At 43.7% G+C, this 22,876-nt stretch overlaps 1 protein-coding gene across 3 annotated transcripts in view; it reads left to right on the top strand.

Moving 5' to 3' along the window:
- Positions 1–22,876, top strand: part of LOC118503715 (frizzled-2) — a 62,677-nt gene that overhangs the window by 16,568 nt on the left and 23,233 nt on the right. The window contains exons 2-3 of one of the 3 annotated variants that reach the window (XM_036037280.1): positions 10,202–10,270; positions 20,811–20,982. The gene's annotated coding sequence lies outside the window, so the exon portion shown is untranslated. Of the gene's footprint in view, positions 1–10,201; positions 10,271–15,437; positions 15,828–16,667; positions 16,693–20,810; positions 20,983–22,876 lie in introns of those variants that run through there. The other 2 variants (XM_036037278.1, XM_036037281.1) reach the window with 2 other exon arrangements.

Below are 22,876 nucleotides of genomic sequence, written 5' to 3'. Positions count from 1 at the left end.
TGTAGCATAATTTGGTATTGAAATTTCCGGGTCCCAAATTTTCTCCCGTCAACCACCGCACAAGAACTAACATACTCAATCTTCTTGATAGCCGTTTGTCAGACCACACCACTTCACTCCATGTACTTTACTGTGCACTGCGCTGTGCTGTTCTGTTCTGCTCTGTTCTGTTCAGTTGCTATATTTTTGTGTCCGTAACGAAGCGTTAGAATCTAGGCAAAATCTAGTCCCGATCGAAATTAAATGTAATTTATCATCATCAGTGGCAGGCACGACTAAATCTTGCTCACGACAAGGCACCATGGCACCAGCTGGTGCCGGGTGACAGACAGTAGGTGCAAACTTTGTATGAACCTAGCTCGTATGAAATTACTTCGCTAGATTATGGCAATGCGCTCTTACACGGGTTCAGTAACACTACACTAATAAAAATATTATATCAAAATGCTTATACAAATTACTGTCTGCTGAAATTATGTACAGTTCCTACATCCCCAAATGATAAGATTTTCGTATCAAGTATAGAAAGATATTTTAAGTAAAAAGTTTAAGGAGTTAGCGGAAAAAACTCAAAACATACCTCCAAACCTTTAATAACGTAAAAGTTAAAGTCGTTAAAGCTTTAAAACTTCTACAGATCTCTAAAGCACTCCTTATCCTTTCCTATCGTTATGAGTTTCCCAACACTAATGTACATACACATGGCGGTGTCTGCAATATATTCTTCCTTTCATAAATTATTTACCAGCAGCTATTACGGCAAATCGATCTGTACATTATGAAAATGAACGTACGCTAACGCCATCGACCAGTACCAGTTGACTCGTCGCAGTAGATCAGCGTACCAGCGGCAAAAGCGATCCAGGAAAGTATAGTGAAGTGGAGAAGTGCTAACACACACTTCCGTCGAGTGTCGTGAGCACAAAATTCAACTCCTATGGTCGCCGTTTCTGGTGCCGGTGAGCGTATCGAGCATAAACAGATTGAAAAGGTTATGTGACCCAAGACGCCATGGACATGTGAGTAATATTGAAACCGAGTTTGGACTTATGCTTCAAGTCCCCGATAACGCATAGGTCTAATGTGTTTCTTCAGGGATAGAACCTTCTTTTTGCCTTAATAAATTCAAATTAAATTAACTGAAAGGCTTTCACAATAACCTTTCTGGAGATTGATCAATTGATCATCTAGAGACTTATTTAATATTTACGATAAAAATTTAAAGCTTGTCAAGAGCATCGTCCTGTAATATCCTCATCTTCTTTATCCATATTAAATTCTATAGTCACAAATAAATAGTTTTCTTGTTTTAAAACCCTTTAAACAAAGCTAATCGGTTGTTAACAGCAAATCAATGTTCCGAGCCTTGGCTACATCGTCCAAATTCATCCATCCACTGATTGACTGACCACCCATGTTGGCAAATCATTAAAAGTTCCTGTACGACCTACCAATTATCATATGCGTTGAGTGCGAAATTGCTGTCCGCATTCATACAATCAAGCTGCATCAGAAGTAGCAACTTGATTAGTCCGAAACGAGACTCTGTTAAGTGCAGTACTGGAGAATGTGCTTGTTAAATCCACCACAACTACCAGCAACAGCAAAAAAGGAGCATGAGCAATACACACCACGGACCCCCACGGCCTTCTCACGGCTACTCTCCGATTTATGTGTCTCTGTCCCTGAAATGTTCCATCAGCTTGTTGCAGCTGTATCCTGTTCAATGTTTCTTTCACCCGTTCATCTTCCTCGAGCTTGGATCGACGAGGTCTGCCAAGCGAACGACGAGCTCTTGCCAGCCTGTCATCCTGAAACGACAGCTAAATCAGGTCAACGCCAAACCATCAACGCCAGCAGTTGATGCCTGTCCGGGCAGTTTTATGAGTCACGATATGAAATTATAAACAATCCCGTCCCATACAATCAAACTCTTTCAACGTCCACTTTTCGCAGCGTTTTTCTTTCACCCGGCGCTTTCTGCAGCTCGTTGGCGAAAAGAATGAAATGGTTTTATCAGTAATTCTAATAGCAGCGACCTTTCGTGAAGTGCGTCGAGCGCTCCGGACCGGACCTCGCGTGTTGGCGTTTTATTAATTAATATTTCCTTCAGATTCACATCACTTGTCTCGTTTGATGTTCAATTAATTGTGATATTTATTGAAAACATTGGCTCCGCAATCGGTTGCATTCCGGGTGGGCAACAGTGGCGAGCAAAGCAGCAACATGTGGTGCGAGATTTTCAGTTCCATCCATGCCATCCAGGCTGTCATTTTGATGAGTTGATGTGTTGGTGTACTCGTTTCGTTTGCTACATGTTAAAAATGTTAGGAAGTGTTGTTGTGTAAAGATAAATAACAGCAAAGAACTCGAAACAATTGCATTACTTTAGAAGATTCAATAAGCGGTTTTGAATATTTTAAACATATAACATCCGATGATCCTGATTTCCTATAGTTGTTTTTATTTTGTTTTTTTTTACAAATTCAAGCAGAGTAAAAATCATAAAACAAATGCAAAATGTTGTTGGAAACTATATGATTAGACCAAGCCTATTGGTCAATTGGCCTACTGGTTCAACTCAGTAAAATATAATTCATGAACACAGCGGTACTGATAAAATCGTGTAGGTCACTACGCTACTTCTAGTCTGTGATAAAGAGGATGTAAGCCTAAGTGTGATCAGCGATCTTCATCTCAATTTTGGCCTACCATGCCTCCTCTGTCGGTGTGAACAGCCTGAAAGGACTATACAGGTCCGAAGCAATTCTCATGACAAAACCAGTCCACCGGAGCCTAGTCTCATTCACCATACAATGGTGCGATCACTTTAGAGCTCGAAGCTCTCGGCTCTTCCATTGGCCTTCCACACATACGGGGTCAAAAATACTTCTGACCATCTTCTTCGTTGACACGGTTAAGAGGGTTTCGTCAGTTTTCAGAAGCGTATGTGAGTACTGGGACTATAAATGTTCTAAAGAATCCCAGCTTCATGACCAGCTCTTCCGTCAATTGATAATTTACTGTCACCAACGATTTTACTCTTAGCACCGAAGAAATGCTATTTCCAGCATACCATACCAAATGCTTATTTTTTAGCGCTAATAAACAGATCTTTTGCATTTACTTTTCTAATGACTCAGATCGCCTGTATCAGCCTACAGTTGTGAGCTGCATAAAACCTTGGACTGAAATAGAAAATAAGAAGTAAGGCAAAAACACAATCACTATCTGCGACTGTCACTTTAGCGTTCAGCTCATAACATATGACAATATGTCGTGGCAAGGCGCACAATCGAACACTCCCGGTTGAGTGTTTCGTGTGTCCTTGACGTACCCTGCATCTTGGGTGTTCGGTAGTCGCTTGCACCAGCGTACGAAATAAGTACGTCCCATGCATAATCTTTTATTTTCCTTCCCGCACATGATGACCCCATCTGCTAAACCTTTGCTGATAACAGTATCACCAAACAATATAGCAGAGTGTCGAGCAGAAGCCAAACAATTCCCTACCGAACGTTTAGTTTGTTTGACATCGACGTTGATAGTGTGAGGCACACTTTTTTTTTCTAGATTATCGCCACCTATTTTTATGTTCAAGCTCATTCTGGTCCATTTTTTTGCTTAGTTCTTATCGGAATATTGGGAGATTATAGACAGGAGCAATTTAAAACGCAGCATGGATTTGAGATGTACTCAGATAGTGAAGCGAATAGATTTGAATCTATTGTTCCTGTAGCGTAACGTTATTTAGCCTTTCTATGAATGTCCAAATTATTGCTATTGTTTGTCATTAAAATCGTCAATCGATGTTCAATAAGCTACTGAAGTTCTAACCCATCACACTCGGCCAATTGAAAAAAGCAGCAACACAATAAAAATGGTGAAAGATCCTCATTCCAAAGCACTGCGAGAATCAGCATAATCTCCCAGAGATGTTTGGTTTTCTTTGTCGTTCTATCTATCTTTTCTAATTTAACTTTCTCTACGTCGCCCTTTCTACAGCAGCATCCTTTTTGGGCCTCTTACACACACGCGCCATTATTACGGATCGTCATCACTGTCTCATAAATATTCATTTTTTCCCTACACTTACACCTTAAACCTTCCTAACCTTCGCCCCTTATTGGACATCACGGCTCAAACACACAGACACACGCTTTTCCAGAGTGACGAAGACGAGGGACAATTCTTGCCGGGTGTCGTCGGGAAAAATCTCACAAAAATATACACACCGTAAATGAAGTTACGCATCGAAGGTCCTGCGGAAAGATCTACTCCCTCTTTGCTACAATCTTGACGGTTGGGCGGTAGGTGTAGTTTACCACAAAAAGAAGACGCACAACCGCCACGCAAGTTGGACCAGAAAATCAGACCGTCTAGGAAGGCACTGATACTCGTTCCCAATCTACGCACTTTCGCATCGAGTTGTTCGTGCGTGTGCGTCTACAGCGTACAACATTTGGCTGGTGTTTTGAAATATTGCGATCTATAAATATTTATGAAAAATGTCCTCTGAAACCACGTGTTCCTGTCGAAAGCATGTCAGTAAAATCGAAACCCCCTGGAAAACTCTGCCCAAACGAAACCGAATGGTTTGGATTGGGATCACTTTCCCTGACAGACGTTTTGACGATGATGGAAACATAATTGGAATGCGTGTACGTGTACGGGGTAGGCGCAGTTCGCAGACCGAGTGCGAGCCATACTGGCGACGGCTGGCTTTGAGCGAGCGAGCGGTTGATGTATCGGGGATTTTGCGAATCTGTCATCAGTCATGCCGTTGCTGGTGACATTTTGTCCAATCGTCAATTCTGTTCAAGTGAAACGAGATTTTTGAACAGTGTGTGCGTATTTTAAATCGCGTGTACAGAAATGCTCGTTGTGATGTATTGGACATGGTTTTTAACAATCTTTGAAATTAAGCCTTCCTCCGGGAACAGTAGCTTAACAAGAATTTTTCTGTCACGGTCTTATTGGCTATATCACTGTTTTACAACTAAAGCTTTGTAAACTACGCAAACTTAAATTTAAGACCCATCGCCGCTAAAGGGTGGTTCTCGCTGAATGCGTGTCATTTAAGCTAGTAGGGACATTTAAGTTAACTCTAGCCAATAGCTCAGGAGGAACTATCTCATCGACGAGAAGCTTAGATAAAAAGATGTATTGGGCATTAATACGTCTCTCAGCGAGTATATTTAAGGCAAATAATCAGTAACGCGTATGGTACAAAGGACGAGAGGACTACGAGTGGACTACATTACGCCACGGAGTGACGTGCAGGACAATAAAAAACTGTATGTGCCATTAAAAAATTCAAGACTGGCGACGAATAAATACCATCATTTTGTAGGCTCTGTCTGTGTCTTTATATCACAGTGGTGTTGATGAAAACATATTTTACGGTCCAGCCTGACCGCACAAATCCCTAACAGTACTGAACCAGCTGGTGAGTCCCAGAGATCTCTCTCTCTCTCTCTATCTCTTGTTGGCCTAACGACCTCTTAGGTTATGCCTGCTATTTCTGGCTTACTGGACTTAATGATACCATGGATAGTCAGTCCTCACTAAGGGGGAACGGTCTGGATGGGATTTGAACCCCGGTCCCCCAGAGAGGCTGTTGTCCTCCTCCGGGGGCTCCGGTCCCCCTGTTGAGGCTTGTTGTTGTCCCGGAGGCTCACCACCGAGATGTTGTCCCAGAGAAGTTGTTCTTGAAAACTACTGGACTAACTGTTCCTAAGAACGACATAGACACAATTTTATCGATAGATAGCTCAAGGTAGCATGAACTAAGCTCAAGTAAGCATCCAACCTCGGTAGATGCATTGGCGCCAGACCTTGCTGCCCTAAGCAACACCAGAAGAACTCTCGAACTTGCATGAAGAAGCATTGTCATTGTGCACGCGGTAAAAACGGATGGACATTTACAAGAATCATAACCGATCAAGCTTAGCTGGTAGTAGGCGTTGATTCACGCGATCAAAAGCTGCCTTCAAGTCTGTATATACGGCCAGAAGACAATACAGCATGGCAGTTGGTAACGAATTCAACCAGGTTTGTTTCAACACTGCGTCGAGAGAAGAATCCGTATTGGTGATCGCCAGTGATGCATCGGCGAGTTTTGTATCACAATCTCAAAAACCTTGGCACGTAATGGTCAACAATAGTCTATCTGAATACAAAAGTTTGTTAGGTTATAGTTTAACTTAACAAAGAAAATATCTTCAAATCATATAAATAGCTGCCAGGTTCCCCATTTTCACCAACTTAAATTGTCGTACTTATCTATACCAGGTTCTGCTTTCCACACCCCGCGGGTAGAATAGTTAAATGCTGCACTAGCCTCAAACTATGGAGACTGGGAAAGCTAAGAAATTAGCACCGAACACTTTTTTTCTCGGTTGTATGAGCCTATAACCCGAAACCAGAAAAAAAATCGGCCACTTCCGCAAAAAAACGGCAGAAATCGATGGCCCTAATTACCGATGGTCGATCGATGTTTACTGGATCGTTAGCCAGCCGAGCAGCCCAGAGCAGACAGTAGCCAGCATAAACTACATCCTACGCGCCCGTTCCCCGTTCTACGCTTCCTGTGATTAAGCAGATTTCCCATTTTAATCCTTTCTTTCGCCTGTTCGCCCTCCTACTACGTCTTCTCGCCAGACGAACCACGGGCGAACTGGGGAAAGAAAAGTGTGTTGAAGCGTTCGTCATCGTAGTTTGTCTACCACGAACGTTACACACCGAGGGAACCACCACCGCACCGAGTTTAATTAACTGGGTTGATTACTACTTCCGCTATTTTCCACATACCTGATTAACACGTCTGCCACCGTGGCTGCTGCTGCTGCTGCTGCGCTGTTTATAAATAGAAGACGTACCCGGGACGTCGGGCTGTGGATCCCGGGGAAAAACTTTGAAAAACGGCATCGAAACGCATCGCTCGGTCGCATCATCGGCTCAGACGCATCGCGCGCAGAACATGCAGCCAGAACAACATTTATGCGTACTAGGCTTGCATGTAAAAGCGCAAGCAGTTGCGTCGTCACACAGTTTGTTGCAGATGATTTATAGAACAGCTCTTTAATAGTTTTCTTCACTCGACCGTACTGTTGCTCGCGCTTTGCTTTCGCCTTCGCCCGGTGGCGTACCTACCACACGCGCTGGAACCTGTGTTGTTTGTGCTTTAAATTATGCATCCACTCGCGTTCACGTTCAATTTCATTCCTAGCTCTTGCGCTCGTGTCGTTACCGTTAATTATTTCGTTCCCGGGCCGTGTTTATTTGTGCTTCACAATTTAACGCAATTTATTAGGATCATCATTATTGGGGGAAAATAATGATTTCAACTAACAACAACAGCATCGCTACCGACATGCCCCTTGAAGTACATAATTAAATCGTACCTTGTCCACGCGTTATCGCCGGTCTAGCGGATGGGTTGATTTTGTGTGAAACAAATCCCAAAGTAATTATCGATCTGTGTTTGCTGTGGTTTCAATTGGTTTGTGCCTAGCCGGGGTAAAGTACAGGACAACTACCAAGAGAAATATCAGAACTTTTAATTCATCATTTCCCGCGTTCCCTCATTGATGATGATCATTAACTGCACGAGATTGTGATACTTCATATCCCATTGATAACCACAACTCGCATCATTATTATCGCTCCAGCGCTTCAGTTCTGTAAACTCCACACACTTTCATCTAGCAGATTGTGTAAGGAAATAACAAACTACTACTGCTGCCGCTCCACCAATCTCCGCTCCCAAAAACCCCGGTGACAAAAGTCCTACCCTCGGAATACCCCCTATCCACAACTTTGCAATCGATTCCTTTAGCGTCGAGAGATAACGAGCTGACGATATACTGATGCCCAATCGGTTACACGGAGGCTTCGCTTAATTGAGTAGCACCAGGCCGGGGCTTGCTACTGATTATTCTGCTATTAATCAAAGCGTTATCGGCGGGGCAGGCATACGGTCGGGGTACTGCCTGGCCTGGCAGTAGTATCGTCGCAGCCATTACCGTCTGCCCCGCAGTGCCTCGCTTGACGCAATCCGATGACATGGCTGCGTTGCCGATAGACGACGAGTTGTCACTGCTGTTATCAGCAAACCGCGGGAATTCAGCTAAACATCGTCGTTGCGTCCAATCGTGAGCTCCGAACCTGCTGCTGCACTACGGTTTACTGACGACAAAAGCAGCTTTTTTTGCCTCGTAGTGTGCCGCTTTCCGAACGAGCGTTCGACTTGTGTGAGACATGTGAATGGGGAAAGATGTATCCAAATGGCATCATAATTCGATCGCTAGAGTTATTTTACTCTTTGGTAAATTTTTCATACACACATAGAAGTAACTAATATCCAGTCTCTTGTTTAGAGGCATTACAACTTCGAGAGCTCTTGAGGAAGGAGGGATTGAGGAAGTAGAATCCACCACGGGCTAGCGTAAGAAGCACAGCGAGCTCGTTGGCTGGATCAGGTGGCATCTAACCTGACTGAGGTCGAATTTGGCCGTGGTTGGAGGAATTCAGCCCTGAACCGTTTTTCCCGGGACACTCGCATTGCCTGACAACTGGAATTGGTGACCTGGTCGTGGTCATAGACGTGCTCTATGCTGAGCATGCCAAGAAGAAGAATACTGGAGTTTTGGACTAGGACTTTAAGTCCTGGACAGTTTCTTTATCTTCTTTGGCACTACACCCTCGAAAGTTCTTGGCCTGCCATTTCTGAATCTCTGTGGCTTGAATTTACCTATACCGATCATACAGTCCTGCGTACGGGAAGGCCGCCTGGATGGCATTTGATCCCAAGTCCTGCCGTGTCAAGACAGCCGCTGCTATCGCCTCAACCAACGGACCATCCTAAGAAAAATTCACAACAATTAGTCATTTCTTTGAAGAACAGGATTTAAATACAACTTTGTTAATCTATAGAATTACAAAATTTCATTGGCTTGATTGTTTATATCAACACGCCCCATCATCCGGACATTCGCACGGATTTACCAGATTTTTTTTCGATATTCCATTATACGGTTGCAAAGTTCCACAAGGGATTTGCAATATTCCACTCTTTATTTAACACAAACATTTAAATGATTCGCAAGCTCTATGTTATGAATCGAAAACCTACCTTAGACAATTTTTAGGCATCATAAACTTCAGCTAACCCATAGCAAGGGCAAAGTATTTCATAGATCTTACTCAGAAGAGAAGCAGAGAAGTAGTTTCTTCCATTTTTTTTTATTCATAAAGAACGGCCTGGCCATATTGCTAGTTTCTTCCATTCAAATGACTAAAAACAATCATCTTAAGTAATTCATATCACACCGCACATTTCTCCCTCACACATCAGAAACAAACGCTTGTGCTCAGTCCCGGCACGGCGAACGAAGCTCCATTGTCCGATCGAACACTGTCAATCAAAAGAGGCTCATCATTCGATTAGCTTGTCCAGACCAGACGAACCATGCCAAGCTAATCAGCTGACCGTTTCAGGCTTCATTTTTCACCATGCGTCGTGAGGTCGCCGTGTAAAACCGAACGATCGCCCTAGCATACGCCTATTTAACTAGCATCGCTTGATGCGAATGAAGTATCCACTACTAACCAGTATCTCGTAAAGCTCTCCACTCCTAGCCCGGCTACATTCTACCAAGCACCAAAGCGTGGGCATGTGCCAAGCCTTCGGGTTGTTTGATGTAAGCTTGTCGATAGCGCACAACGCTCACCGTCTCCAGCGTCCCGAAACCGGGACGGAAGATCGAAACAAATTGCCCCATTCCGAACACCCTGCCAAGTCAAAGCAAACAAAAATCCTCCCTTAAAACCCGCGTGGAACATACCGGTTTCCCCAAAACCCACCCCGAAGAGATCCTGCCGAGATTGGGTGTAATGATTGATGGGACCCGCACCGCAATCCTTAACGCGCGCGCGCATATGCCCTACCGAAACTACCGACGATTTCTTTTTGGCAGTGTTGTTGTTTTACGTGTGCTGCCATTTTGCATTTCTGTCACAGGGGAGCACCAAAACGAAACCAACCACCCCTAGAGAAAAGTGTTTGAGCAGGGAAAGCAAGATAAGATGAAAGTTGCTGCGAAATTGATAGCTGTTCAAACTTTACTCTCCATTCTTCTAACGCTCGTGTGAACTACCCTTGTTAATTCTTGCTTCAAATTGCTTTATTTCGTTTCAGATTTTTTGGTATTTTTTGGATTGAGGAATTCGGTGCTTTGGACATCCCGAGTGAGCTTTCAACAAAACGGTAAGAATCACCATATGTGTTGGGAACATTATTATCATTATCCGTTGATTCGTTTAATTTTGAAACTTTTAAAAACTGAGCTATTTAACGCACGCATGTAAACAATCATATTTGGCACCCTCGAACGCGCTCGCTCCGCAGCGTCCATCTGTTTGATCGATCACTCGAAGGGCCGTCGTACTGTGTATGATGATGGTACGGAAGAAAATTGGCCTTCGTCCGAAAGGACGCATCGAAAACAAATTTTCAATAATCGCAACATAAAGGCTCGGCTCGGCTCGGGCGATAAAATCAGAGCCACCTGGAGCGGCCAGCTAGATCTGGCCTACACTCGGCTCACAAGAGCGGAATTCAATTATAGAAATTGAAGCCTAGGCCCACATAAGCCCAAGCTCCATCAATTTTAAAATCGCCCCCTGTGCTACGTTCGTTGCTTCTTCTTCGCCCTTCGCTTCTGAAGCAGTAGGCGTTCCAGATGTTCGCAACGGAACGTAACTGAAGGGATGGACCGCATAAGTCGATCGTTTAGCATCGTCGTCGTCGTCGACGCAGGTTGTACAGTCTGCCGGAGCACAGAGTTTCCATCGCCAGTGCCAGGAAACGGCCATGCTCGCTACCTGCCCCACCGGCTACGGCAGAACGAGAGGCACGGCTGATTATGCTTATGTTTATGCCCCACACACCTTGAGAAATTTCCGAACATCAATCGAACACATCTCGTTTGCTTCACACCGTTTCGACAAGACAGGGGATGGTTCCCGATGTAGTTTGGTAGGCTTTTGGATGATTTGGCTCTTATTCCTGGTTTCGAGCTTTGTGGTGGTGTGAGTCGATCCGATGTGATCGAGGTTTCATGGCTACACCTTCGCCATGCTGCCATCATTACCATGCCTCAACAGAGCCATGCACATGCTGCACCACTGGTTTCGATTCGGTTTGCTTCTTTAAAGCCAATTCTTGTTTGTTTTCCGCATCAAAACATTTAAAATTCATCTTGTTAAGATGTTTTATTTATGGAGATTAGTTTATTCTCTTTCTTTCGTTTCATCATTGTTTCGCTCGTTTCGTGCGATGTTCTGCCTCTTGCACGATCTGCCCACCCAAACGTTGCAGGTCCGTTGCCCGTCGGTTTTGAGGATCTAAGTCTCGGGGTGCCTAACTAGCTAAAGTACGACAGCAATAGAGACACGAGGTCGATATTTGTATCTATTGTTTTCATTAACTCTGCAATTGACGAACATCGATTACTGTTTCTAATTGTCAGCAAGTCCCTACCCACATTATCTGTCACCCAGCCCAATTCTTTACTTATCAAACTCATGATTCGGAGGTAGAATAGCAAGCAGTTTCCATAACTTAATTTCCATTTCGAACTTTTTTGATAAATTAAACATCCATAACTTCACTCTCACCATCGCCATAACGTTGGCCTTCTTCTTTAGTTTTGGCTACCAGACTAAAAATCTCGCCGGAGCAGACAAGGTAGCTGAGAGGACAAGGTAACCTCGTCAGAAATCATATCTGCTAACGAGGCAAACCCCTCGTTGGTGGAGGTTGTAACAGGAGAAGAAAAAAAATAAAACCGTTTTACTCCTATGAACACGCATCACCTTCCCTGGCGCAGGCAGCAGAGCACGCAGGGCCGGGGCAGCAAAACACGCTGCCCGCTGCTGCCACGGGAATGGAATTGGAGATTGCGTTTTGTTTGTTTAATTTCGAACATGAGTTTCTTCCTCCACGTCGTCGTGGTCGTTGTTGGCAGTTTGTTTCTTCGTTGGCTCCTTCGCATTTCGTGAGCCTCATTCGTGGACTCATTCCATTCCGATCCATCTTCGATCAGTCCAATCGATCAGTAGGGTCATATATTATGGTTTATCATGATTTCGACTTGTTTCTTCGATTCTTGCTGCCCCTTGCTGCTCTTTTCTTTCGTATATATGTGTGTGTGTGTGTATTTGGTTCCTTTAAACCACAATCGCCCTCCTTCGCAAGTCACACCGGGGCCCCTATCGCAGCGTGTTGCCTGCCTGTGCTGCAGATGAATCTGGATAGTGAGCGATGTCTCCGGTACAAGTTTTAGTGTGGAAATTATTTGTTCCCTAAAACCCGAGAACCCGTACCCGTATGTGGCCGGGGAAACGATGACAAACGAAGATACGTGGCGCAAAAAACATGGAGGCAAACTCCGATGGCACGCTGTGTTTGTTGTGTATGCTAATGTTTAAACTGATTTTTTTTTCTTCTGCTGTCTTTGGTTTTGTTTTGTTTTCTTGCCTCGATCATAATATCTGTAGGTGCCTCGGGAGGTACAAGGCGCTCGGACCAATAAAACTTGCTCAACTGGAACGGGCCGGGCCGATTCGAAAATACTTTTGACGCACTTTTACTCGGTGCCTGTAGGAGATTTTTTGTGCAAAACTGTAGAACACTTTTGCCCTAAAGCTACCGTTAGACAACGCTTACATATTGACGATGTGTCATTCGTTCGACTCCTCATACCTGAAGTGGTTTGGTCATCAATTTTACATTTGTTGTTTGGTGTTATTGAAATAAAAATGAGCCTTCATGCCATATTGAAGGGTTGGTAGAACCAGTATTAAAGCCACTAGGACCATCGTTCAAATCCTATCTGGACCGTCTTCCCGTAGTGATAACTGAAGAGCCAACTGATCTTCTCCATCCTTCAAAAATCCTTATCTTTCTAAAAGGACACAACCAAAGTATTTACAAAAAAAACACAACAATGTCTTTTTAGCTATGGCACTTGAGACACCATGACACGAACGACCCAAAGGCACACGTTTACATTTTTACATTTATTGCCCTCATAAACCATCGTTGCAAAAGGTACAGTAAATACCATAAACACGCAGTTTCCTTTACTATCATCCGAAGGAGGGCTCGATGTAAAGCATACTCAAACAAGAACGCTAGGATTGTTATTCGGCCGGCTAGGAATTGATACCGACCCGAAGGTCAAATATTATCCACCTTTCAGAGATAACCTTCCTGTGCCACGTAAGACGCAACATTGTTGCTATTTAAAAAGGACGGCCGGGATGTTGTATTTGCTAAATTGAAATTATTTATGACCAGTGAAATGTGTTTCAGCTTGAAATAATGTTTTTGTATCAATGCTCACCAAATAACTGGGTAATGGCAAGCAACGTAGGTTCTAGCTATTTAGTGAGTACTTCCTTCGTACTTACCGAATATTATGCTCTCTATCAGTCCGGTCCGGCAACGCAGCCAAATGTCCAGACCCCTGCATCATGTGCCACATTCGTCTGCGTATCCTTAATGTCTGGCAAACTTATCCTCTGGCCAGGTACACTCACTTGCATCTTCGTACTGCAACATTTCATGCGGTAAACTTTATCGTTCACTCCTTGCAGGTACCACCACCATCATCATAATGTACCATTATTTATCTACTAAATTCAGACCGAGCTACGGTACAGACCGTGAGCCAGACGGACAGACAGACAGACAGATGCATCACACGGTTGCGGTACACCTTAACCAGTGTCGGACACCAGGGCATCTTCTCTATTTGCACGACGCGGCACCCGACGCATGCACTGCACGAAGGAAAATTATTTCTCTCTTTAAAGGAAAGTTGTTGCGATTCTTGCATGTTGTGGGACATGCCACGCCATGCCACAACAGATAGGCGCTTTGGCGATCCATCGATGGTGAAACAGGTGGAGCAAAAGTTGCCCGGACACCGCAACAACTTATGAAGATGATTATGCTCGGAACGTTTAACGATGGGGAAGAAGCGACCGAATGTTTACACATAGTTTTTAATCAAAGATAGACACGAGAGTGCACTTGGCTGATATTGGGTTTTTTGGTAAGGGGATGGCGCGTTGGGAATGAGAAGCGCAACTTCCCATCAGTAAGTAGTCTGCATTTAAAAAGTGCCACTACGGTCAGCAGTTTAAGGGAAGAACTTTAACAGTGTAAGCATTAATTTTCTTATTGAAATGTTTTTTTTTTTTAAATAAATAGATACTGCTTCAAAAACTGCAGTTTTCTCTAAAGAATTCACCTTGCAACGCATCAAAATGCCGTTTTTCGACGATGTCCTAATCGGTGCAAACAAGGTACGCACGCCAAATGACAACAGATGGAATCAGAAGGGTCTTTGAGGAGAAAAAAAAGGTAACAAAATGCATAGGTTTCCTCTCAATGGTTCCAGAATGCACATGCAAGTCATGCAGGGTTCGTAATATCGTTCAGGTTAGACTCGAAGGACATAATTTAATTTCAAACGAGTAAAATTGAAACAGAAGCGCTTCTTTAACATATTTAAGAATCGATCGATTATAGGTTGGTGTGATAAAAAGTCACCATCAGTGCTAGGTTAGGTTCTTCTTCTTATTATTCTTGACTTAACGACCAGCTAAAGTCACTTCGACCATCTAATGGCTTAACTAACGTTTCTAATCAAGGTCGGTGCCGCCCTAGTTCCCCACGAGCTTCATTTGAGGGATTTTGGGAAATCTCGTGTTGAACTGGTTTAATGTTTTTGCCTTTACATTCCTTTTTGATAGGATGAAACAACTAAAACTATTCCGGCTTTACAACCGGAGGGCCTATTGCCACAATCCTCGATAACTCGTCTTGTGAACCTTTATCTCGTTCTGGAAAACGCATCAACGCTATCAGCCCATCTCAATTCCAAGCTATCCATGTGGATGCTCTAAAACCTAAACTTTGGTGCCCTAAAACGGGCCAAGTCGTCCGGTGCCATTCTCATGACATGCCCATGCCACCAGGACCTATAGGGTTCACATGCTACACAACTCTAGTTTTAAATTAAAAATGTAAAGAACAGTGAAGTTTCTGCAAGAAAAAAACAAATGTTATTTATATAACTCACCATTTTTAAAATTTGTACAAACTGACCAACCCTAGCTGCGATTGGCGAACCCTGCCCAACTTGGATGTAAATACTTGGCTGGAACGCACACCACCTTGCTCCACACATCTTTTCTCTTTTCCTTCTCACTCTTCTATATCTCGCTCGTACCATTGCGAGACATCTCGCGCGTATTTCTTTCTCTCGCTTGCGCCCGTTCCATTCTCTCGCTCACATAATACCGAACCGTACGACCGATATCACGCACACCACCTCGACGGTACCGCTCATGCTCACGCACTTTTTCTTCACTCTCGCACTTCAATCTCAACTTCGGTCGCGTGCGGTTTGTGACAGCGCAGCGCTCGACAGAACCCAGCGCGTTACCTTGCAGCAAGTGAAGTGAAAAAGTTGTTTTCAAGTGTGCCTCGCGAATCTTTTACTCAAACTGTACGGTCTTTCGGAAACACGGAAAACTGTGCGTGTGGCTGTGTGGGTTTGTGGCGCACCAGCAGCCGTGAATAGCAGTGAATTGTGTGAAGTTTAGTGCGGCTGGTGAAACGGGTTATTGAACGCAAGTTGTTTTCCAGCCGAGAATGGTTGCGAGTGCTGCTGCGCTCAGCAGTGTGTGTGCTACGAAAACGAGATCCACCATGGAACGGAAGGACCGTGCGTGAAGTGTGTTGTGAGGTGAGTGATGAGGCGGCTTAATATTAGCAATAGTTACGATTCCTGCAAAGTTATATTATGCGCGACGGGTTTTCCCTCAGTGTATGTCCTTTAGACACACGCACACGTCTGCAGTTTGTAGGAGTTGAGCCAAAAAATCGAAAAAACACAAGGTGCAAGCCGTCGAAACGAGCAAGTGAACAAAACGATGTGCCTTTGTGTCGCTCTCTCTATCGCTCGCCCGCTCGCTCTCTCAATCTCTTTGGTTTGGTTTGGTGAAGAAAGAATGATGGCTCCCAAGTAGGGACCGCCGCGTGGGCTGTGAGTGTGAGCGAGATGGAAGAAACACCGTGTACGTGAGAGGCATCAGTGCGTGAGATGAAAAGGAAACGCTGAAAGAAAACGCCATCGTGTGTGTATGTAGTTGTGCCCGCTTCGGCGTAATGTCAACAAAGCAAACACTCTGAAGCAATGCAAAACAACAGCGCGTCCGGCGTTGCTGCGAGTGAAGACGAATGAAGACGGGTTAGGATGGGATTTTACGAGTTCCAATATCTGTAAATGTGGCCAACCAGTGGAAAACGTCTCGTACTAGCAAATCTAAGTGCAATTGTTAGAGGAAACCCCCATATTCTAAGTGTTGAATCAAACGCGATAACAAGAGAAAATAAGTGAATGTTCTTGGCCTCTTTAACGCCTGTGCAGAAAGTGGCAGGATTCATGTGAGCGATCAGAAAAGTAGTAATAATCCGTTCGATGAACAAGCTACATCACCATCCTAACATCGCATTTCAATTAGGAGAGCATCGAATCGAACTGCCGCAAACCTCGTCCCGGAGATGTTCGGATGGTTTATAGACGCAAAAATTAATCGATTTATTGATAGGTATTTCGTAAATAGCTTTATGATGCCATCCAATTTTGGAGTTCGCCTACTCCCGGAAGATCTTTAATTCATGTGACCCCCCGATACGGCCTAGAATGGTGCTGCTGGTGCTGGAAGTTTTAGAATTTCCATTTTGTTGCCGTTTTATTGCAACTTACTTGCAAGCTATTTTTAAGCAAGGCTTCTATTTGCTTCCGTGCTCATCGGCACTATACGAGGCACATGCATAATTTTTGCTACCAGTTCAGTTTCGATGCTGGTTATACAGATTTTTTTTATGATGGACAAAAGCTTTCAGGAGTTAAGAGCTCTGTTTATTTATTAAAAAATGAAGGCGAATATCAGAATGCTGGCTTATATCCCCGGTTAGTCTGGTGAACATATCTACACCATCATCAAAGCTCGAATTGGGCCTACTATGTCTCAATATTTTACGAGCTTTGTCGTCCGGTGTCATTATCATGACATGATCAATCTACCGGAGACTAGCGAGTTAAAGTCGATGGACTAAGCATCTGCTTCTCGAATGCGGAATGAGCAATTTGTTAGTTTTGGACAGAGTAAATGTCTCTGAGGAGTGGGAACTCTTTTCAAGTACTATACCGGCAAACTCTGGCCTCCAGAAAATATTGGAAGGACGCACAAAGCACACAAAATGTCGTTTTTAAAACACCAAATTTTTTTTGATTACTTGTTCTAAGCGATTTAAGTAACACGGTTAGTGTAGTGAGTAGCAAGTATAAACCAACTTAAAAAAGTACTACCTTTACTTTGCAGTAATACTTCTTTAAAGATCTATCATGCTATGATAAGTCCATGAAGTATGCAAGACGCACCATTTAAGTGCCGACTGATTAAGGATATCGAACCCGCAGTTTCAATTCTTTCTTTACTGTCTGGTCCTTTCCGCGCCAAGTGCATCGATCTCTGTTCTATACTCGGGGCTATAGTCATAAATGCTGTCACAGCCTTTCGTCAGGACATGTTTTCTCGAATTTACGTCTTCAGACCTATTCAGAATGGTCCTTGCTATCTTTTGATAGCTTTTTCTTTAAGACTTCAAAGGCTCTACTTAGAATATTTGATTAATAATAATAATATTTGCCTGTTCTCATACGAACTAACGAATGTTTTGTAGCATATTTTTGTATTAAAATCTTGTTTACTGCATAGTTCTTGTTCGGCTATCGAGCGAAAACAAAGTTTATTTCATAATCATAGAAATTTCGAAAAACAAACCTCTCCTACGGCTAAAAACTACTTTTACATTCGTTTGAGTGAAGGATGTTTTTGCTTTGCACTCTAACAGGCGGGGATGCAAATCGTTTCAACGCCAGACTGTGACACCGTGTAGAAATGCAAATCAGCTCTTTGAACTTCTACCGGCCATATCATGTGATCGTCGCTTGGACCGTATCGAAAATGTTTGCCAAGTTGAATATCGTAGAGAAAATTAACGAAAAAGCTGCGCTACACGACTTACCACCGATACTTAATAGTTTCGGTTGCTTTGCATTCTCACAATGCTCTCTCCTCCGCCTGGAGTGTGGAGGACAGTGGAGGACAAAAACAATTGGACAAAACCAAACTATGCCGTGCTGCTGAAATCATGCCGAAACTGGGGGTGCTACTGCTGCTCCGTATGATGAATTCACGGTTTTCGATTTGACCGCGCACAGCACCGCCCCAGGGAACCGGCCTGCCTGCCACGGGATAGTTATGCGCCATCGCAATCAACATCAACGAAACATGAATATTCAAATCGAAGAAGGAGTACAGAAAGCCGGTCAAAGGGTAGCGTAGGTGTAGTGTGGTGCATTCACAAGAAAGAAGATGCTTGGCAGAGGTATTCGGGAAATTGCTGAAAAACTGCAGCAGACTAGAATAATACCCGTCCGCGGCGCCATCCCGGTGCACTTTTGCTCTAGCCCCTTAATTCAGCAAAAACGGGACCGCAAAAACTGGAGCGTGGCATTTTTCTTGTTCCATTCATCCATCCATGTATTTTAAAGTATTCACTGAAAACGACTTAAACAGTAAGTGCTGTTTTATGAGTTGAGGCTTTGCAGAGCTTATTTGCTTTTATGCTTATTTGCGATGTGCCAGATAGTTCTCTCTAGGCATACAAAGTCAACATGAGAACTTTATGACTCTTGCGGAATGTGTCGAAAATGTCCTCCCTAATCGCCATTCTTTCTGGCACCTTCGCAACCGATGTATTCGATTGATTTGTAAGCGTTGAATAATAAAACGACAGCGTTCAAACCAACGTTCTCCTTGCTTCGTGCTACGTTTTCATGATTGGTTGCTTTTATGTGGATTTGGTTCAATCAATTCCGCACTCGTGGTCACGCCGGAAACTGCCGTTCGTGTTTGCTGCCCAATTGCTGATGAATTTCAAATTTAAGATATTTGCATACAAATTTCTGTTATGCACCCTTCTAAATACTGGCACTGTTTGCCAAGTGTTCGAGGGTCACGGCCACTCGGTAAAAGCTTAAGCTCGTTAAGAAGGTTTGGTAAAAGCAAAACGAATGCACGATTTCGCAAATACATTAGGCAAAAGTCGAAGTTTGTATTGGGTGTTTAACTGTTAGTAACGCGGGTCTTTCACAGAACCCAATATTGAATCATTCGGTCCGCTGAACTGGACTGACTACTGATAGAATAGTGACTACTGATGAGAATGAACCTGACAAGATCGTTCCATTTTTCAAAAGGAACGATTACAACTAGGTTCAAAATTTTAACCTAACAGATCCATGGAATAGGAATAAACCTGGCGAAAGGAACGAACATCGCAAAAGGATTGAACCTTATTCTGCCAGTTCCGTTCCGTTCCTTTTATTTGAAACTTTTTCATCGCTAGGGTACAATCAAATCAAGCAAGTTTACATCTCCTAGCCATAAATCCATCTCGAGGATGAAGTGCCAAAAAAGAAGAAAATCCGAGCATGGAAAAATAACTACAACTGAACTGACTGACATACATTTTTATTCTAGATCCCTTTGAAATGATCTTCCTTGATTCTTTGTTAGTAATCATCGGCATCGGTGCTAGATTGTGTGGAGATGATGAGCAATAACTGTTTGGTTAGTTTTATATCAAAATATCAACCGATAAAAGTAGATCATTGAGCAAACAACGACCTCAACTTGCGCCCCATCTGTGTTGCCTTTCGCCACCAATAGCGGTTGCTATAAATAGACGGTTGCACCCATTGGTGGCGGTCGTCGTTGGTGCGCTTAAATCATGCCCGCTTAAAATCGCCCTGCTGTGAAGGCAACCAACTACAGCAGATAAAAAAAAACAACGAATTAATCGCTGACCAAAGGAATGTGTGTGTCTTTATAAAAAAATGATAAAAAAGAAAACCTCGACGAGCCAGATGAAAACAAAAATCTTTGAAAAAATAAATACTTGGAGACACGGACAACATTTTCTCAGCTCGCCTGCCAACCCAAGAGATAGATGTGTGAGAAAGAAGCTCTGAATGAAAAGTTCCATTTACGCACCACCCTTTTTGCCAAATCCACACAATAACGTGGTGAACGCTGGTTTAACTTACCGGGGAGAGAAAATAAAATTGGATGGAAGCACCCAAAAGCTGGTGCCCGCTGAAAGTCTAAATTTTGTGTAAAACGATCACGATCGTTAGGCTGTAGGCTTTGCCCGCATCCCCCCAGCAAAATAAGCTCGGCGATGGCTGATTCACTAAACATGAGGCATAAATTCATCACGGCCAACTATCCGAGATTGAAAAAAACGGAGGTGCTGCTGGACAAAGTTTATTTGTTATTGTTTCAACTCCCCAGTGCGCGCTTCCCAGCACACTGTACGCTGCCTACGAGGCCTACAGCAAACATAACGCCAGCGGTGGACGTGCAAATGCTTCAGCATCCCAGCTCCAACAATCCCTAACAACTTTCGACTTGCGTTTCAGCTACTTGACGAAACGGAAATTTAACGAGCACAAATTTACAGTTCTAATGAGCTGGACTAATTTTTCATCCTTTTTTGCCTTTTTGCTTTTTCGGTTCGGTTTTAGAAGCAGCATATACGAGCATTTAACTTCGCCCGGTCTCATTTTGCGCAATGTCTATCTATCTTCCTCTAGTTCCGGAAAAGTCACTCAACTGTAGCGAGTGGATGGTGGTGCCACGAACAGGATGGAGCACATCGTCTAACACCACGTGCATTTGAAATCAGAGCTACTGGCCGGGTCCCCCCGCGGAAACGTTCCGTTCCTGGTTGAACGTGAAGCAGCAGTGAATCAACGTCTTTAAGAGGTAAGAATTTAGTTGGACAAATTCGCCTGTGAGCTTTGGTAAATCGATAATCTATCACATAGCAAAAAAAAACTGCACACAAATTATAAACCACAAAAATCCTTTCACAGTTCTGTCCTGGTGGAGTTACGCACACAGTTAATTAAACAATATGTTTATATACCGCTGGTATATATACCAGAATAAAGTTAGCCTAATTATACACGATGGTTTTGTGCGAGAGTAGGGCATGTGAAAACGAGACCGAGAAGACGATGGGTTACCGCGCTCAGCTCATTAGCAGATTATCCACGACACGACACACCAACCTATGGGCCAGAGGTTCAGCCGGAGCCAATTGCTCTGCTTCTGTTTTGCCTGCAAGATTGCCGTTCAGCTTAGCTCAGCTCCAGCACATGCGGACGGAAATTGGGGTTGGGATCGTTGCTTAAAAATGCAAACAAGCTATTCTCTTCTCGACCCAACGCGAGAGACACAGTACGTGGGCTCACGCAAAGAAGTTGTTGTTCCGGTGGCTCTTCCATCGCTTAACTCCTTAACGAGCGGTGAAGAGATCAGTCGCATGGATTGACAGGTTCTTGGAGTTACGTTTGGATTTTTGAAGCAAAACCTCAAATTCAAGACACTATGGAAATGAATTGTTCCGATCCATTCCTGGAATATTGATAGCGAAGATCACACCAAATCAATAACATAGACCATCCTTCGTATGCACTTTTCAATCCGCTTGCCTTCGTGGCCATCTCCACCGGCAGACGCGCGAGATCCATGGATAGGTGCTGATGACGGTTAAAGGAATCCGTATTGGAAACGCGCTCTGGTCAGCCCAGGGCTGGATTCGACTTTCCGCAGACACCTCCACCCCATCCGGGCATCGTACCGAAGCAGCAGCTCACGCGAAGATCGCCAGTTGCTGATATCATAAATTTTCTTCAATTCTTTCGGTTTTGTTTGTTTTTCCTCGCACGCCACTTCTCCTCCGCTCCGTGTCTTGCGATGGAAAGACTCAACCTTCCCGAACATTATGCTGCTTTTCTGCCTATGCCATTTATGCTGCTCCGAACCGCTCCGGGGAGTTGGACGATCAGCAGAAAAATAAATAACACAAAATCATGAAGAAAGGAGCAGCAAAGCGAGAGAGACGAAGCGTTGACGTGTTTAGTGGTTTTTCGTACTTTCCTGAAGTACGCGCGATCTTCGTGCATATAGTTATGCTCGGCCAATGGTCCCGCTATACATGTATGCCTTGGACGGTAGAGCATCGTGTAGAGCCGCGCAAGCATCCGACTTCTTCTTCCAATCTTTTCGTGCTCAAAGGTTATTTCCGATTCTCTTTAACTTCAACATATATTTTCCCGAACAACGTTCACTGTATTCTTGCTGGAATCAGTTGGCAAAGAATGCGTGACGATATCAAAATATTGCTAGAAAATTATTAAATATTGATAAGCACAATAGTGACAAGAGGAATGATTCACGGTTACGAGCGGAATATGATGTCCATAACATTTTTGGAATCTGTTCAAGATTAGGTGTTGAAGTTTCTCAGACATTTCTGAACTGCAAACTTTACTAGCTTATCCTGAAAATGTTTAAATTGCATGTGTTTAATCTTAAGTCTTGGATTGATGCGATATACCTCCAACAATGTAGCAACCTCTCCCGAAAACGCGGAACTTCACTTAGTCCCAGCATTCCGGAAGCTACTTATTGCAATGCGCCACACACCAACCAGCATGGAAAAATTGAACGAGAGCGGAAAATGCACTATGTAAATCACTCAAAATAGTTGATGAAAGCAAAACCAACATTCCATCGCAGAAAGGTCTGCAAGATGCTGTGAAAGCACATACCTCCGCTGCTGGGAAAGAAAGCAGCCTGAAGAATGGCTGAC

This window comes from Anopheles stephensi, chromosome 2 (genome assembly GCF_013141755.1).
Source record: "Anopheles stephensi strain Indian chromosome 2, UCI_ANSTEP_V1.0, whole genome shotgun sequence".
In the NCBI taxonomy this organism is placed as follows: domain Eukaryota; kingdom Metazoa; phylum Arthropoda; class Insecta; order Diptera; family Culicidae; genus Anopheles; species Anopheles stephensi.
The sequence above is the reverse complement of the archived record's forward strand: the minus strand, read 5'-3'. Positions and strand labels throughout refer to the sequence as shown.